The following is a 17,801-nucleotide window of genomic DNA, read 5'->3' as shown; positions in this document are numbered from 1 at the left end:
GCAAATTTTATGTTATGTGTATTTTAACTTCATAAAGTCCATATATTCCTTTAGAAGTCCACCCTGAGGGGCATCTGGGTGGCTCAGTCAGTTAAGCAGCAGACTCTTGATTTCTGCTCAGGTCATGATCTCGCAGTTCATGGGGTCGAAACCCCACATCGGGCTCCACGCTGACAGTGCTCAGAGCCTGCTTCTGATTTTCTCTCTTCCTCTCTCTCTCTCTCTCCCTCTCTGCCCCTCCCCCCCCCCAGAGCACTTGCTCTCTCTCCAAATAAATAAGTAAACTTAAAAAAAAAAAAGTCCACGTTGAGAACATAGCCTAAGGAAATAATCCAGAATGTGAAAAGCTCTAGCTGCCAGGATGGTCATCACAGCGCTGGATGTCAGACACCTTTCCGGATACAGATGCACTGGCTCAGACACCAAGCCACCTGGAATACTGTGGCCTCGGGAAGATTAGGGTCTGTCCAGGTCTCCCCGCAGGGGAGGGGATGGGAGGCTGTAGTCATGAGGTCGCCTCCAGTGCAGGTCCAGACTTTTGTTAAATTACACGCAAAAAATTCACTCACAAGAAGCACTGTGAGCACAGAGGACTTTAAACTTCTCCTCTTTCTCCTCCCCTCCCTTTCTCCCTCCCCTCTTCCTCCTCCTTTCTGCTTTTTGCTACAGCTTCTGCCTGGTTCCCTCTTCCTCCAGACACCATAATGGTTCATGGCTCCCTGCCTCACTCCCCCCAGTTGTCCCAGGTGCCCCTCATGAGAAGGCCACGCCTGGCGTCTCCACACACAACCTTTCCTGCGCCCTCCGCCTACCCCCTCGCCTACCTAGTCTTTCTTTACCACGGTCACCGCCTCTCCACAACCGCACATCTCCGTGCAATTGTTCGTTGCCTGTTTTCTGTTGGCACATCAGTGAGACTTTGTCGTGTTGTCGGCTGTAACCGAGTGCCCAGCACAGGACCTGACATGTTACAGAAACTTGTGCCGAGCGGGCAATTGATCGCTGGGTAGAGCCAGGCGGGAATCTGTGCTGGAGGTACCCCCCTTACGTGGAGAAGGGGGCATCACCCCACCAAAAATGCCCTCTGGCCATCCTACCCCCAAGAAGTTTCTGGGGGGTCTCCTCCCTGGGTGGCCCAGCCTCTCTCCCTCTCCTCCCTTCTCTTAGGAGCAAATACAGTACCCACCCCTAGTACCCCCACCCCACTCACAAGTTCCATGCAGAGTATGTCCCATCCCCCACACCCTGGTCCTTGCTGACCACTTTGTACCCAGGCCCCACTCTCTCCAATCCTGTCAAGGTATTTTCCCCAAAATACTTCCCTTCCTGAGAGGAATCTGGGGCGGGGGCGGGAGGGGGGCTGTGGAAAGAATTAAAATGTCACATTTTTGGGGGCGCCTGGGTGGCTCAGTCGGTTGAGCGTCCGACTTCGGCTCAGATCATGATCTCACGGTTCGTGAGTTTGAGCCCCGCGTCGGGCTCTGGGCTGACAGCTCAGGGCCTCGAGCCTGCTTTGAATTCTGTGTCTCCCTCTCTCTCTGCTCCTCCCCTGCTCATGCTCTGTCTCTCTCTCTCTCCTTCAAAAATAAATTTAAAAACATGAAAAAAAATTTAAAATGTCACATTTTGTTTTTCATATAAAAGAAAGGAAACAGTCCACATGTAGTAGAAGAAAACAAGACCAATGCTTAAAAAAGTGGATATGGTTCCGCCATTCTATGGACAACTATGTGGCCACTTAAAGTTCCAGTATGTTCATATTACAGACAACGAGCCAATTTCCTTAATATGTACAGTGGTTTTATTTACAGCTAAGTAGGAAAAAGACCAACAACCCAGTGGAAAGTGGACAAAGGGTACGAAGAGGCAGATGATGGAAAAAGAACTACAAATGACACTTAAATATTTGAAAAGATAAGAGAAACTGGGGGAAAGACACCATTATTCATCTCGCAGGTCTGCAAATATGGAAAAGTTTGATAACACGTGTGTTTGGGGGGCGGGGTGTGGGAAGCAGGTCCCCTCACGCATAGCTGCTGGGAGTGAACATTAGTCCAACACGTAAGGAGGGTAATTTGCCATATTCATTAAAGCTCAAACTGCATATTCCCTTTGGCCTTGCAAATGTTGCATATGTGAGAATACGCACACATGATGACTGAGCAGAGATATTCACTACAGCACTGTTAGGGACAGCAAGAGACAGGAAACACCCTAGATGCCCAATAACGGTTAGATTAATTGTGGAACAACCATAACAGAGAAATACTATTTAGCCGCTAAGAAGAAAAAAGCAGATATTTTTGTTTTGTGGTGATGTGGGAAGATTTCCAAATTACATTACATTTTTAAAAAGATAAAGGGGCACCTGGGGGGTTCAGTCGGTTGAGCATCCGACTTCGGCCCAGGTCATGATCTCACAGTCTGAGTTTGAGCCCTGCATTGGGGTCACTGCCGTCAGCACAGAACCTGCTTTGGATCCTCTGTCCCCTCTCTCTCTGCCCTTTCCCTGCTTGTGCTCTCTCTCAAAAGTAAATAAAACATTTTTTAAACCCCCCCCCAAAAACAAAAAAGATAAAAAACACTATCTAGAGCATACCACTATTCGTGAGAAGGGGGAGAAAATATATATATTTGTATATATACAATATATGTGTGTGTGTGTATACATACACACACACACACACACATATATATATATACACATTTATACACACACACACACATATATATATATTTGTAAAGGCCCACTTGAAGTATCTTTGGAAGGAGACGTAAGAACCTAATAACATTGGTTGCCTTCAGGAAAGTAATCAGGTGGCTGGGAGAAAGAGGAGGGAGGGAGAGTTACTTTCCATTATATACCTATTTGTAGGTTTTATATTATTTTACTATATGAATGTATTAGCTTCTAAAAAATGAAATAATTTAAAAAATGAGATAGGATGTACTTTTCCTGTAACATATAATTCCATTGTAGTTTAAAAGGTATAATTCCAGGGGCACTTGGATGGCTCACTTGGTTGAGCATTTGACTCTTGATTTCAGCTCAGGTCATGATCCCAGAGTCATGAAATAGAGCCCTGCATCAGGCTCTGTGCTGGGCATGGAACCTGTTAAGATTCTCCTCTCTCTCTCTCTCTCTCTCTCTCTTTCTCTCTCCTCCTCTGTCCCTCTCCCCCACTCATGCTTTTTCTCACTCTTTCTCATAAAAACATTTAAAAAGTATATGTATATTTTTACCTATGAGTCTATTTAAAAATATGAATATACACACATAGAAAAAAGACTGGAAGTAACCAAAGGGAAAACAGAGACGATCTGAGGTCAAGCCAATGTTCTCTCAAGGCTCTTTGAAGTTCTCCTTTGCCAAACATCAGAACATCTCAGCAAGAAGGGCTGTACAAAACCTTTCTGGGGAAGACTCCTGAGTCTGAGAATTTACCAGAAGACTCTGGAGTGACCCAAAGGATGGAGCAGGAGTCCCATCACAGAGAGTCAGGCTGGAAGCAGCATAAATGAGTGAACTCACATTTCCCCAGGCCTCTCATCCCCCTATCCCAGGAAAATGACTGGTTTCATGCCTTGGTCCACTAGGGAGAAAGGATGTCCACAGAGCGGAAGAAGAGTCTGGGGTCAGAGATAGCCAGAACTAAGATCATACCTACCTCCACCCTCCAGATTCACAGAGAGCTAAAGACCACTTAGGGCTTCCCAAAGGAACAGAAGGGGGGTCCGTGCCAACTTCACCCAGCTCTAAAGGACCCAAGTACCCCAGACAGCATGCAGGTTACACAAGGATGCCTGTTTTACAGGTAACAAGTCCCACATATAACCAAGCGCTTGTCTGCCTCACCGCTTTTGCAATGGTTTTAAGTACAGTGTGTGGGAGAGACATGTTCTCCAGGGTGACCAGAGGGACCCAAAATCTTCCCTTCTCTAGAAATCCTACACCCACAGCCAAAGTGATCAATTTTTCAATTCTTTGTTTCTTCGCAAATCATCTGGGCCTTTTCCTTGCAGACTAGATTTCAGCCAAGGTAGACCTGTGGGCTACCAGCAACACAAACATAGACCTGGCAAAGGACGCCAGTAGTTTGTGTCCTTAGAACACCTACAACAAGTTTTTACGGGGCGCCTGGGTGGCTCGGTTGGTTGAGTGTCTGACCTTGGCTCAGGTGGTGATCGTGCGGTTCATGAAGTTGAGCCCCACATCGGGCTCTCTGCGGTCAACGCAGCCTGCTTCAGACCTCTGCCCCCACCTGCCTCTTCCCCACCTGCACCCTCTCTCTCAAAAATAAGTAACATTTAAAAAAAAAGTCTTTACAAAGTATTGGCACTTGTATCAATTTGCTTAACCCTCAGTCGACTCTGTGTGGAAGGCAGAAGAGAGGTTTGGGGATGGTGAATTTGCTTCCTAGCTGGGCTAGACTTGTAACAAAGTATCCTCCAGGGGAAGAGCCTTCCTTGCCTTTTCTGGCTTCTGAAGGTGGCTGGCAATCCTTGGGGCTCCTTGCCTTATAGATACATCATTCTGACTTCTGCGTCTGTTGTCACATGGCTGTCACCTCACTGTGTGCTGACCTCTTCTCTTATAGGGACACCAGTCATAGCGAATTAAGGGCCCACTTACTCTGGTATGACCTCATCTAACCAATGGCATCTGCTACGACCTTATCTCTAAATAAAGTCACATTCAGAAATACTGGGGGGGGGGGCGGTTAGGACTTCAACATATCTTTTTCAGGGACACAACTCAATCCATAACAGACAGGAATAAACATACTAAGGAGTTCTGTGGAATTTTCCTCAGCAGGGCGGTGTAGGTGCAGAGACTACTTGGCCTGCCAAACATCCAGTCACCTCTGCAACTTTTTTTTTTTTTTAATTGTGAAACACTTCCAGAGACTTTCTCCTCTGCTCGTCCACCTTCATCAAGGACCCATGGCACTCCGCATGCTTGTGTGGTGCTTTTGAGGTTTGACCACGCCCTGGGGCAGGTCTCATCTCATCTAACCATGAAGCACCCTCTGCAGGACACATTATCATCCCCATTTCACAGATAAGAAACTGAGCTTCTGAGAGATCTTAGTTCATGGTCACCCCGCAGATACAAGGTGCTGAGAGCCCTGGTCTGCCCGCCTACCCCGCCAGGTACCCAGCTGCGTGCCATGCTATGGAGACAAGGCAGGCGGCCACGATCAATGGCCAGTTGGCACTAGAGTTCAGCCATGTTTGAGGAAGGCATACTGGAGAGAGGCTTGGATGCACCTTAAAATAATCAGCTTTCCCTTCTGCTGTGTTCTCCAGTGGGGGACCCAGCCAAGTGCCTTTCTGGGCTCATTGCTTCTTAGAAGGAAAAGCAATTTGGAGGGATGAGGCTCTCGGTACAGGCCTGGGGTACATCCCACATCCCACCACCCCCAGGTTTGGGAGACTAGGAAGTGCTGATTTTCAAACTGTGTTTTTTTAATGTTTATTTACTTATTTTTGAGACAGAAAGAGAGAGAGAGAGAGAGAGCACGCGTGCAAGCTGGGGAGGGGGCAGACAGAGAGGGAGACACAGAATCCGAAGCAGGGTCCAGGCTCTGAGCTGTCAGCACAGAGCCTGACATGGGGCTCGAACTCACAAACCGTGAGATCAGGGCCTGAGCCGACTGAGCCACCCAGGTGTCCCTTCAAACTGTTTTTTGAGTCTCCAAACCCCCAATCTTTTAAAAAGGAAATGTAAGGATCCCCAACTTATAGGTAGGGATCTCTCCCATACCTCCCCAAACGGCCACCTCAGCAAACTCCATGTCCTGACTTCCTGAGTGAGAAAAATGTCTAAAAACCACATAAAGTGCAAAAAAGCAGATAACAAAATGTTCCTATGTCTTCACTTACTATGGGGTTAAAATGTTCATTAGAAATAGGCGGGAAATTTGACATGAAGAAATTACTGTTAAAATGCTTACAGTCTTCAGATGGTGTGGTTATTATTTTTAAGATTCCTTATCTTTTAGTACATTCTGAGATATTTCGGTTGAAATGCTGTGATGTCTGTTTGAAATTTGTTTCAAAATGAGGTGTGGTAGGGGCGCCTGAGTGGCTCTGCGGGTTGAGCAAGCCACTCTCGGTTTCCACTTCAGTCATAATGATCTCAGGGTTTCAGGCAGAGCCCCACGCTCAGCGGGGGGAGCTTGCTTGAGTCTCTCTCTCTCTCCCTCTCCCCCACCCCTTCTCCCTCACTCTCTCTTTCTCTCTAAACTAAAAAGATAAATGATGAGGTGTGGTAGAGACGAAAATGGGCTGCAGAAGGTTGGCGTGGTGGTTACATGAGGCTTCTCATCTGGCTCAACCCAACTGCGTTCCCTCTATTCTGTAAGTGTGGCATGGTAACAAAAAAGCATTTTTCGGCTAAAAAGACTGAATTGTGAGTAATGAGCAGCGTGGCTTCTGTAATTCTTCTTAAAAGAAATTATTATCGAAGTACAGTCGGCATACAATGTCATATTAGTTTCAGGTGTACGACCTGGATATTCCACCTTTCTGTACACCCGCAGCTGCCCTTTGTCACCATTACGATACACGTTACTTTTCATCTGCGTGAGTTATTTTGTAACTGAAAGTTTGTACCGCTTTCCTGTAAAACACCTCAGTGAAGTATGACTGACACAGACAAAGCTGTGTGTATTTAATGTATACAACCTGATGAGGTTGCAAGAAAATACACACCTGTGAGATCATCACCACAATCCATGCCATAAACCCACCATCACCTCCAAAAGTTTCCTCTCGCCCTCTATTAATGTGTGTGTGTGTGTGTGTGTGTGTGTGTGTGTGTGTGTGTGTGTGTGTGTTTGTGTGTGTGTGTACTATAGGCTGTATGCTATGCTGTACAGAAGGTCTCTAGGACTTACTTATCTTGTGTATCCAAAGCAAACTTTTGGTACCTCTTAATTACCTTTATGTATTTCGTCCACCCCCCACCCATCTCCCACATCTTTAATTCTTTTTTTTTTTTTAATTCTTTAAAAAGCAATTAAAAGTTAAAGTTCCAGGAGGTGATAGGGGCGTTGCGAGGGTGCTGAGAAAGGCGAGCGCAGCCGCGTCCCCTGGGGGCGGGGTGGGGGGACCCCGACCTGCCTTCCTCTGCGGCTCGCACCCAATGCCCCAAACTTCTCCGGGCGGCAGGCGGAGCGCCGCCCGGCCCCGGGCGCCCCATCTGTCCACCCGTCCGTCAGTCCTTCCACCCGGCCAGCCGGCGACCTTCGGGGTCTCCCGCCCAGCGCCCCGGGGCACCGCCACCTCCCCGCGCCGCCCACCCGGCCTGCGCCGCGGCCCCCGGGCGCGCTCGCTACTCACCGGCTGCGCTCCTTCCCCAGCGCGCTGCGCACGAAACTGAAAGCCAGCGCGGAGAGCTGCGGGGCAGTGCCGGGAGCCGGAGGCCGCTGCCGGGAAATCACGTGGACCCGAGGTGCGGAGACCACGCGCGCGCCGGCTGGGCGGGGGCGCACCGCCGTTCCTGCGCGCCGCCGGCGGGGCGGCGGGACCCGGGCACACCCCCGAGGGGCGCGGCGGGCGCTCGCCGCTTCCGTGGAGGCGAAACTGAGGCAGAGGCGCGCGCGCGCGCGAAGGGGTCAGAGCGCTGCAGGAGGACCCCGGGATGAGTTCGACTGTCCGCTCTCCTGGGACGCTGAGGAGGCGGGGACGGGGTGGGAAAGAGGAGATGGTGGCGGCGCGCGAGGAGATGGAGCCCACCCGGCCTGGCTCCTGTCCCTCCATGAAAGGAGGGAGAAGGGAATAACGGCGACAATTGGTCTTATGAACTGAGCCTTTGGCTTTCTGACACGGTGCCAAACACTATCTAGGAATTTCGCTAATCCTCAAAAGAACCCTAAAGCGCAGATGCGAGCGCGACCCCGTTTTACAGATGCGCAAACTGAGGTCGAGCGGAGAGAGGTGAAGGACTCTGCCCCCAGTGGCACAGGCAGAGACTGGAAGAGAAAGGAACCGGGAGCACTGGGCGGACAGAAAGATGAGCTGACTCCCCCAGGAGGGGCTCAGCAGCAGTCCTGAACGGGGCGACGGCAGCGGGGAGAGCGGTCCGACTCCCCTTCCAAAGCTCCACTAACAACCTCCTGGCTTTTTGCACCCCTTCTGGGACAGGGAGCTCCCTTTCTCCTGCAGGGAATACATCCATCCCTGGGTTCCACCCACGCCAGGGTGACAGCCCTGCAGCCAAGCAGCCTTCCTCTCATCACTTTTGTCCCCCTGCCTCCCAGGCCACGTGTGTGAGGGTGTGAACATGGGGGTACGGCAAGGTGGTGGTCATGAGCACAGCCACATCAGTGCCAGGCACCCCTGGATTTATGCCCTTCTCTCCAACTACTGGCCAAATACCTTTACTCAGGGCTTAAGGACTGTGAAACCACCTTGACCCTGCGAGAAGGACTGCCTGACAGTCCCGAGGAGTGCTCCTGGTCAACTTAGTGAGCCTGACCCTTGCTTTGGGCCCCAAGATAAAGAGAAAGCAGCCCAAGAGAGCACTGGAGGGGACAGAGCAGGGGTCGGAAGGAACCTGACTCAGGAGATGGTGGCCTCCTGACAAATCTTCCCAAACCTGAAGGGGCATCCCCCTGCCAAGCGCCGTATCAGCCCTTGCCTCCTAGCCATCAAGATACAGGCCAGCCCCCTCCGGCACCCTCATGATGTGGACCCTGAGCTCATCTCTCTCCCTCTGCTCTTTGTTCTCTGTACTACGTCAGCCTCCATGAAGTTTCCTGAGTCTGTCATGATTCCTTCTTCCCCAGGGACTTTGCACATGCCAGCGTCTTGCTTTTTTTTTCCCCCCATCCCATTCGGCCAACGTAGCAGGAGGGATTTTCTTCATGCATCTTTCCTGGAGCCTTAGTGCCTCCCAAGACCGGGATGATAGAAACCTTTCGTACTACAGCCTGAGGGTGGGAAGAGACCTCTGATCATAATAAGGTGGTCCAGCTGAAAATATGCTTATGAGAGATTTTTCTTCCATGTTAACATCTGATTTACTTTTTAGGGGCTCCGTCCTCCTCTCTTTTACCAGAAAGCAGACCTCTGTGAGGGTCCCTTGCCCCCCCTGCCATCTTCAGGATCTGAAGCCCCTTGTGCCCCCGTAGGTCCTGTCCAGCACTGGAACCACATGGAACAGAGGAGTGACAACTCACGCGGGAAGCTGGTCAGGAGAGGAAACGGCACCTTTGATGGTGGGTGGGCAAAGAGGCCGAAAGGAGCCAGCGCTGTGGGGGAGGGGAGAGAGGGTCTGAGAAACGCTCTCTGCTGACCAACGGGAAGGCTAGGAGACCCAGCCAGGGCCATTCCAGCTTCCACTCTTTCCTCTCTCCCAAAGCCACATGGGCAAGCAGATATTCACAAGAAAAGCAAAGCCAGCGCACGTATCCTGTGGGGAAGGGAGCAGAAAGCTGTCAGGGCCTTCTCGGGGCCTTCCCCTCGGCACGCCCCAGTAATGGTGTCTGAGACTCCGCCGTGAGCGTCACCTCATATGGATGCATATCCTACAATGTCGGAGAATTTGGAGAGCATCAAATCCAACGCTCCCATCTTATAGGAAGGGAAACTGAGGCTCAGGGCTGGGCTTGCACCGGGTCCCAGCCTTCCAGCCCACAGCTCTTTCTGTCACACCAGGTTGCCAGTAGGGGACCTGTGCCCTTAAAGTGGGTCGAGCCACCCTGTGTGATGGCAGAGGTGATATTCTCCGGGTCAACCCAGAAACAGGGCTCCATGCTCTGGCTGGGCCATCAGCGTGCAAGGCCACCAGTAGGAAGAGGTGACTTGAAGGAAGGGAACCCGGGGCTCCTAGTGGCTAGGGGGTCAGAGGCATTTGCAGCTCTGTCTGAGGAGAGCCTAAAAGGTGAATGAGTGCCTCCCCATGAGGTTCGCGTCCCCCAACAGCTCTGGACAGACTTGAAGCTGCTGTGCCCGTCAAGAGAGCCACTGTGAGTGCTCCCTGGGCACTCACGTGACCAATGTGGCGGGGGACCCTACGGCCTGGGCAGGCATCCATCTGTATGGCTGTGATGAAGTCCATCCCAACCCACATCTCTCATCTTGCTCCCCACCTCGTGTGGTACCTCTCCTGAGAGAGGCCCCAGGGTGGCCTCAGACTGTCCACAGAGGGGAATCCAAGGCCCAGGGAACAGCCTGCTGGCCATTGCTCTCCTGCCCCCTTCGGCCCCCTTAAGCCATACCACCAGGATCCCCTTCCCAACAGACACTCAGGGAGAATGGCGGGTCCCGGAAAGAGACAAGGGAAGGATACTGGGGTCTTATTTCCTTTGGTCCTGTTTCCTGATTTTCTTTAGAGTCTTCTGTCTGCTTTCTTTAAGACATAAGGTACTTGAGGGGCGCTTGGGTGGCTCAGTCAGTTGAGCACCCGACTCTTCATTTTGGCTCTCACAGTTCATGAGTTCAAGCCCCGCATTGGGCTCGGTGCTGACAGCTCAGAGGCTGCTTGGGATTCTTTCCCTCCCTCTCTCTGCCCCTCCCCCAAGTGCATGTGCTCTCTCTCTCTCTCTCTTTCTCAAACTAAATAAATAAACATTAAAAAAACCCAAAAGACGTAAGCTACTATAGGGCTTAGCTCTCCCCGTCTACCCAAGACCATTTCCCTCTTTCAAGTTGGAAACAGTCTTCGATATAACTCTGAAATCAAAAAGAGATGAGAATTTGGCCCTCCATTGGACCCTCATGCCCCAGAAAAGAAACTCTGGGAATAATTCCAAGTGCTTCTGTCTAATATTTGAGGCCCTTCTTAAGAGAGCCCTTTTGAGCGCTCTCTTGAGATCTGCCTCCAGCCTCCAGTCCTTTGCTCAGGTGGTCCTTTCCTCCCACCCTGCCCTCCCTCTGGTCTTCATGGTGATTCTGCCTCCTAATTAGGAGTCAAGGTAGAAGGGGGCACCTGGCTGACTCAGGCGGTAGAGTGTATGACTTGACTCGTGATTTCAAGCCCCACGTTGGGGCCGAGCTTACTTACAACAACAACAAAAAAGTCTAGGTAGGATCTTGTCAGGTCATAAGTCCTGGAGGGAAGGGACCATATTTCCCCACCGATATCTGTGCCTGTCCCCAGGGGGGGCTGGGGAGAGATCTGGGGAGTCAACCACCCCCTCCTCTCTCTCTCTCTACAGCACATACCAGGAATCCCAGAGGCTTAGGAAGAGCTTCTTGTTGGAAAGTTGTTGTTGGTAAGTGTTGTCAGAGTATACTGAACTTTTCAGATTCCTAAATAACAAACAAACAAACAAACAAACAAAAAAGTAAATAAAATAATACAAAACCTTAAGAGGTGTTCAAAAGACTAGCTCCAATGTGCTATCCTGGATTGGATCCCAGGACAGAAAGGGGTATCAGTGGAAAAAGTCTGGAGTTTGGTTAACAGCAATGTACCAACATTAATCTCTGAGTTATGACAAAAATACAAAGGTTAGGAATGACTGTGGGGGGCAGTACGCTTTTCTCTTTTTCCCATGATGTACCTGCATTCCTTTCGTCTTCAGCATTTGTGCATTAAGAAATATTGAAGATCCACATAGTCCTTAGGCTCGATTCCTTATCTACAACGACAAAAGCAAGTGAGCTCTGAAAACTGCACATTTTTTCCTTCAGTCTGTCAGTAGACCCGGCCATTTGGATAGGGGGCTATCTATAGTATTGATCTCACTTCTCGTGATGTGGAGAGAGACCAGTGTGTGTGACTGTGGGGTGCCACCCCACATCCCATAGGGGGTGTCCTGCCGTGTATCCAGGACATACACAAGGTGCTACCTTTCTGAAATCCGCAAGATTCTGCATGTGGAAGTTCACGTGGTCTTAATGGCCACGAACAGGGGGTTGTGGATCTGTGTGACAAACCCCCCACGTCCTGCCTCCAAGCCTAAGAATGAAATGTTACTAAAATGGCTGAAACCCCATGTGTACCCCTCCATAACTTGCGTCACATGGTTTTGATTATCAGGAAGATGCCCATGTTTTTAAAAGCAGTCAACTGCAACAGGGGTGGTGAGAAGAATTTGGAGGTTTTGGAGGCCCCTCTGTGGGCTGGGTCCCCTTTTTCCCCACCTCGCCCCATACCCTCCTCGCCTCTTCTAAAGCATAAGCCACCAAGAGTTACCTGCTTGGGCATGGGAGGAGTTATACTATCACAAAGGAACTGCCCATGACCTTGTTCTGACAAGCAGTCTCGGGCATCCTAGAGCAGTGGACAGTTACTTGAGGGTGGATGGTGGGGAAACCCGGGAAAAGCTGTAGGAGACATAAGGGGTTCCACGGCCAGGGCAGGGACCTGTCAGAACAGCTGTGGTCACTTCCCCCAGAGATGGGAAGAATGCGTTGATATGGGGTCCCCATGGCTGGGAAAAGAGGAAGCAGCCTGGGCCAGGGGCTGGGGTCTAGGCTGGGCTCTGTGGCTTGAGTCAGAGGCCCCACTCCATCACTAATTTGCCCCTGCTGACCTTTGCCCTCTCTGGCCCCTGGCGCCCTCATCTATATGACAGTGAAGCAATCCCTTGCCTTGTCCACCTGTCAGGGCTTGGCAAGGATGCCTTTACTTAGCCTTCTGTGACCCATCTTCTTCTGCAAAGTGAGGATAGTAATAGTAGCTACCTCATAGGGTTGTTGCAAGGATAAAATGAGATAATCCACATAGACAGCTTAGAACAGGATCCCTGAGCAGTATTTTAAAGGAGAAATGCACCAAGCTGTGGTTTGAGGACCCTGAAGAAGAGATCTGACCTAGTGTGTGTGTGCGCGGGGGGGGGGGGGGGGGGGGCGGGGGGGGGCGGGGCTTTTCCTGAGGATGAGTAGGAATCAGATGGGGGAAGAGAGAGAGAAAGCATTCAGGGTAGAGATAATAGCACGTGCAAAGGCCCTTTGTGCGGGGGGAGCATAAAGCATGGCTAATGCAGGGGATGGGGTTGGGGAGTGTGGCCTCAAGTGGCCTGGGAAGGTCAGCAGGATCTCCAGTTTACAGACTGTTGGGCTAGGCTCTGGGAGACCTCTCTCCTCAACAAACAATTGAAATAATGGCTACATTACAACAAAAGGTTTTATTGAATACGCAGCTCAAAAGAAAGAAAGGGATAATCCCAGGCACTAGAGATGAACTAGGAACTGAGAGCTAACACTAAGTAAAGTAGCCCAGAGAAACAAATTTGAAGATGTGGGTTCAAACCACACTGGCCTGGGGTTTAACACCCCCAGAGGGAAAGAAGTGAGATGAAGAGGTGGAATAAATAAATGATAATAATATCATAATAGTAGGGGAGTTTAACACCCCACTTAGAGCAACGGATACATCATCTAAGCAGAAAACCAACAAAGAAACGATGGCTTTAAATGACACATTGGAGTGGATGGACTTAACAGATACATTCAGAACATTTCATCCTAAAGCCGCAGAATACACATTCTTCTCCAGTGCACATGGAATGTTCTCCAGAATAGACCATACTGGGACACAAATCAGCCCTCAGCAAGTACAAAAAGATCGAGATCATACCGTGCATATTTTTATTTTATTTTATTTTTTTAATTTTTTTTTTCAACGTTTTTAATTTATTTTTGGGACAGAGAGAGACAGAGCATGAACGGGGGAGGGGCAGAGAGAGAGGGAGACACAGAATCGGAAACAGGCTCCAGGCTCCGAGCCATCAGCCCAGAGCCCGACGCGGGGCTCGAACTCACGGACCGCGAGATCGTGACCTGGCTGAAGTCGGACGCTTAACCGACTGCGCCACCCAGGCGCCCCATCCGTGCATATTTTTAGACCACAACACTATGAAACTTGAAATCAACCACAAGAAGAAATTTGGAAAGACCACGAGCACTTGGAGATTAAAGGACATCCTACTAAAGAATGAATGGGTTAACCAAGAAATTAAAGAGGAAATTAGAAATTCATGGAAGCCAATGAAAAGATTAACACGACAGTCCAACACCTCTCGTATGCAGCAAAGGCGGTCATAAGAGGGAAGTATATAGCAATCCAGGCCTTCCTAAAGAAGGAAGAAAGGTCTCAGATATACAACCTAACCTTACACCTTAAGGAGCTGGAAAAAGAACAGCAAATAAAGCCTCAAACCAGCAGAAGATGGGAAATAATACAGATTAGAACAGAAATCAATGATATCAAAATAAAAAAACAAACAGAACAGATCAATGAAACCAGGAGCTGGTTCTTTGAAAGAATTAACAGGATTGATAACTCCCTAGCCAGATTTATCAAAAAGAAGAAGGAAAGGACCCAAATTAATAAAGTCACAAATGAAAGAGAAGAGATCATGCAGAAACACAAACAATAATAATAGAATATTATGAGTAATTATATGCCAGCAAATCAGGCAACCTAGAAGAAATGGAAGAATTCCCAGAAACATATGAACTACCAAAACTGAAACAGAAAGTAGAAAATTCAAACAGACCCATAAACAGGAAGGAAACTGAATCAGTAATCAAAAATCTCCCAAAAAACTGGAGTCCAGGGCCAGATGGCTTCCCAGAGGAATTCCACCATTTATTTATTTATTTATTTATTTATTTATTTATTTATTTTTGCTTTTATTTTTTAAAATTTATTCATTTATTTTCTTATATTAAACATAATCTATTGTCAAATTGGTGTCCATACAACACCTAGTGCTCATCTCAACAGGTGCCCTCCTCAATGCCCATCACCCATCACCCACCTTCCCCTCACCCCCACCCCCTATCAACCCTCAGTTTGTTCCCTATATTTGAGAGTCTCTTATGGTTTGCCTCCCTCTCTGTAACTTTTTTCCCCCTGTTCCCCTCCCCCATGGTCTTCTGTTAAGCTTCTCAAGATCCACATAGGAGTGAAAACATGGTATCTGTCTTTCTCTGTCTGACTTATTTCACTTAGCATAATACCCTCCAGTTCCATCCACATTGCTACAAATGGCCAGATTTCATTCTTTCTCATTGCCAAGTAGTATTCCATTGTATATTTAAACCACATCTTCTTTATCTATTCCATAAATTTGGCTCTTTCCATAATTTGGCTATTGTTGAAAGTGCTGCTATAAACATTGGGGTCCATGTGCACTCCTGTATCCCTTGGGTAAAATCCCAGTAGTGCTATTGCTGGGTCATAGGGTAGTTCTATTTTTAATTTTTGGAGGAACCTCCACACTGTTTTCCAGAGCAGCTGCACCAGTTTGTATTCCCACCAACAGTGCAAGAGGGTTCCCATTTTTCCACATCCTCTCCAGCATCTATAGTCCCCTGATTTGTTCATTTTAGCCACTCTGACCAGTGTGAGGTGGTATCTCAGTGTGGTTTTGATTTGTATTTCCCTGATGAGGAATGATGTTGAGCATCTTTTCATGTGTCTGTTGGCCATCTGAATGTCTTCTTTAGAAAAGTGTCTATTTAGAAAAATGTCTTTAGAAAAATTTCTTCTGCCCATTTCTTCACTGGATTATTTGTTTTTCGGGTGTGGAGTTTGGTGAGTTCTTTATAGATTTTGGATACTAGCCTTTTATCCAATATGTCATTTGCAAATATCTTTTCCCATTCCGTCGGTAGCCTTTTAGTTTTGTTGATTTTTTCCTTTGCAGTGCAGTCTACCAAACATTTAAAGAAGAGTTAATACCTATTCTTTTAGAAGCTGTTCAAAAAAACAGAAACAGAAGGAAGGATCCCAAACTCATTGTACGAGGCCAGCATGACCTTGATTCCAAACCAGACAAAGACCCCACTCAAAAGGAGAATTAGAGACCAATCTCCCTAATGAACATGGATGCAAAAATTCTCAACAAATACTAGCCAACCGCATCCAACAATACATTAAAAGAATTATTCACCATGATCAAGTGGGATTTATTCCTGGGCTGCAGGGCTATTTCAATATCTGCAAATCAATCAATGTGATACATCACATTAACAAAAGAAAGGATAAGAACCACAGGATCCTTTCAATAGATGCAGAAAAAAGCATTTGACAAAATACAGCATCCTTTCTTGATAAAAATCCTCAAGAAAGTAGGGATAGAAGTAGGGAAACCTCAAAACCATAAAGGCCATATATGAAAGACCCACAGCTAATATTGTCATTAATGGGGAAAAACTGAGAGCTTTCCCCCTAAGGTCAGGAACACGGCAAGGATGTCCACTCTCACCACTGTGTTCAACATAGTACTGGAAGTCCTAGCCTCAGCAATCAGAAAACAAAAAGAAATAAAAGGCATCCAAATCAGAAAGGAAGAAGTCAAACCCTCACTGTTTGCAGATGACATGCTATTCTACATGGAAAACCCAAAAGATTCCACCAAAAAACCCGCTAGAACTGATCCACGAATTCAGCAAAGTCACAGGATATGAAACCAAGGTACAGAAATCAGTTGCATTTCTACACACCAATAATGAAACAGCAGAAAGAGAAATCAAGGAATCGATCCCAATTACAATTGCACCAAAACCCATAAAATACCTAGGAATAAACCGAAGCAAAAAGGTGAAAAATCTATACACTGAAAACTATAAAAACTTATGAAGGAAACTGAAGACACAAAAACATGGAAAAACATTCCATGCTCATGGGTAGGAAGAACAAATATTGTTAGAATGTTGATACTACCCAAAGTAGTATCTACATATTCAATGCAATAATCTACATATTCAATGCAATTCCTATCAAAATAACATCAGCATTCTTCACAGAGCTAGAACAAACAATTCTAAAATTTGTATGAAACCAGAAAAGACCCCAAATAGCCAAAGTAATGTTGAAAGAGAAAACCAAAGCAGGAGGCATCACCATCCAGCTGTGTTACAAAGCTGTAATCATCAAGACAGTATGGTCACTGGCACAAAAAAAGACACATGGTTCAATGCAACAGAATAGAGAACCCAGAAATGGACCCATAAGTGTATGGCCAACTAACATTTGACAAACCAGCAAAGAATATCCAATGGAAAAAAGACAGTCTCTTCAGCAAATGGTGCTGGGAAAACTGGACAGCGACATGCAGAAGAATGAACCTGGACCACTTTCTTACACCATACACAAAAATAAACTCGAAATGGATGAAAAACTTAAACATAAGACAGGAAGCCATCAAAATCCTAGAGGAGAAAGAAAGCAAAAACCTCTTTGACCTTGGCCGCAGCAACTCCTTACTAGACATGTCTCCAGAGACAAAGGAAACAAAAGCACAAACGAACTATTGGGACCTCATCAAGGTCAAAACTTCTGTACAGCAAAGAAAACAATCAACAAAACTAAAAGTCACTCAACGGAATGGGAGAAGGCATTTGCAAATGACATATCAGATAAAGGTTTAGTATGCAAAATCTCTAAAGAACTTACCAAATTCAACACCCCAAAACCAAATAATGCAGTGTAGAAATGGGCAAAAGACATGAACAGACACTTTTCCAAAGAAGACATCCAGATGGCTAACAGACACATGAGAAAATGGTCAACATCACTCATCATCAGGGAACTACAGATCAAAACCACAATGAGATACCACCTCACACCTGTCAGAATGGCTAAAATGAACAACTCAGGAAATGATAGATATTGACAAGGATATGGAGAAAGGGAAAGATTTTTGCATTGCTGGCAGGACGGCAAACTGGTGCAGCCAACTCTGGAAAGGAATATGGAGGTTCCTCAAAAACTTAAAAATAGGCCTCCCCTATGACCCAGCAACTGCTCTACTAGGTATTTAGCCAAAGCATACAAAAATGTTGATTTGAAGGGGCACATGCTCCCCAATGTTTTAGCAGCACTATCAACA

The 17,801-nt window shown here is 47.6% G+C and overlaps 1 protein-coding gene across 13 annotated transcripts in view; it reads right to left on the bottom strand.

Annotated features, from left to right (window-relative positions):
* Positions 1–7,457, bottom strand: part of NLRC5 (NLR family CARD domain containing 5) — an 88,542-nt gene extending 81,085 nt beyond the window's left edge. For 11 of the 13 annotated variants that reach the window (XM_078438788.2, XM_078438780.2, XM_078438783.2 and 8 more), the window contains exon 1: positions 7,348–7,456. The gene's annotated coding sequence lies outside the window, so the exon portion shown is untranslated. Of the gene's footprint in view, positions 1–7,347 lie in introns of all 13 variants that reach the window. The other 2 variants (XM_078438793.2, XM_078438782.2) reach the window with 1 other exon arrangement.
* Between the last annotated feature and the right edge of the window lie 10,344 nt (positions 7,458–17,801).

This window comes from Panthera onca, chromosome E2 (assembly GCF_046562875.1).
Source record: "Panthera onca isolate mPanOnc1 chromosome E2, mPanOnc1 haplotype 2, whole genome shotgun sequence".
In the NCBI taxonomy this organism is placed as follows: domain Eukaryota; kingdom Metazoa; phylum Chordata; class Mammalia; order Carnivora; family Felidae; genus Panthera; species Panthera onca.
The sequence above is the reverse complement of the archived record's forward strand: the minus strand, read 5'-3'. Positions and strand labels throughout refer to the sequence as shown.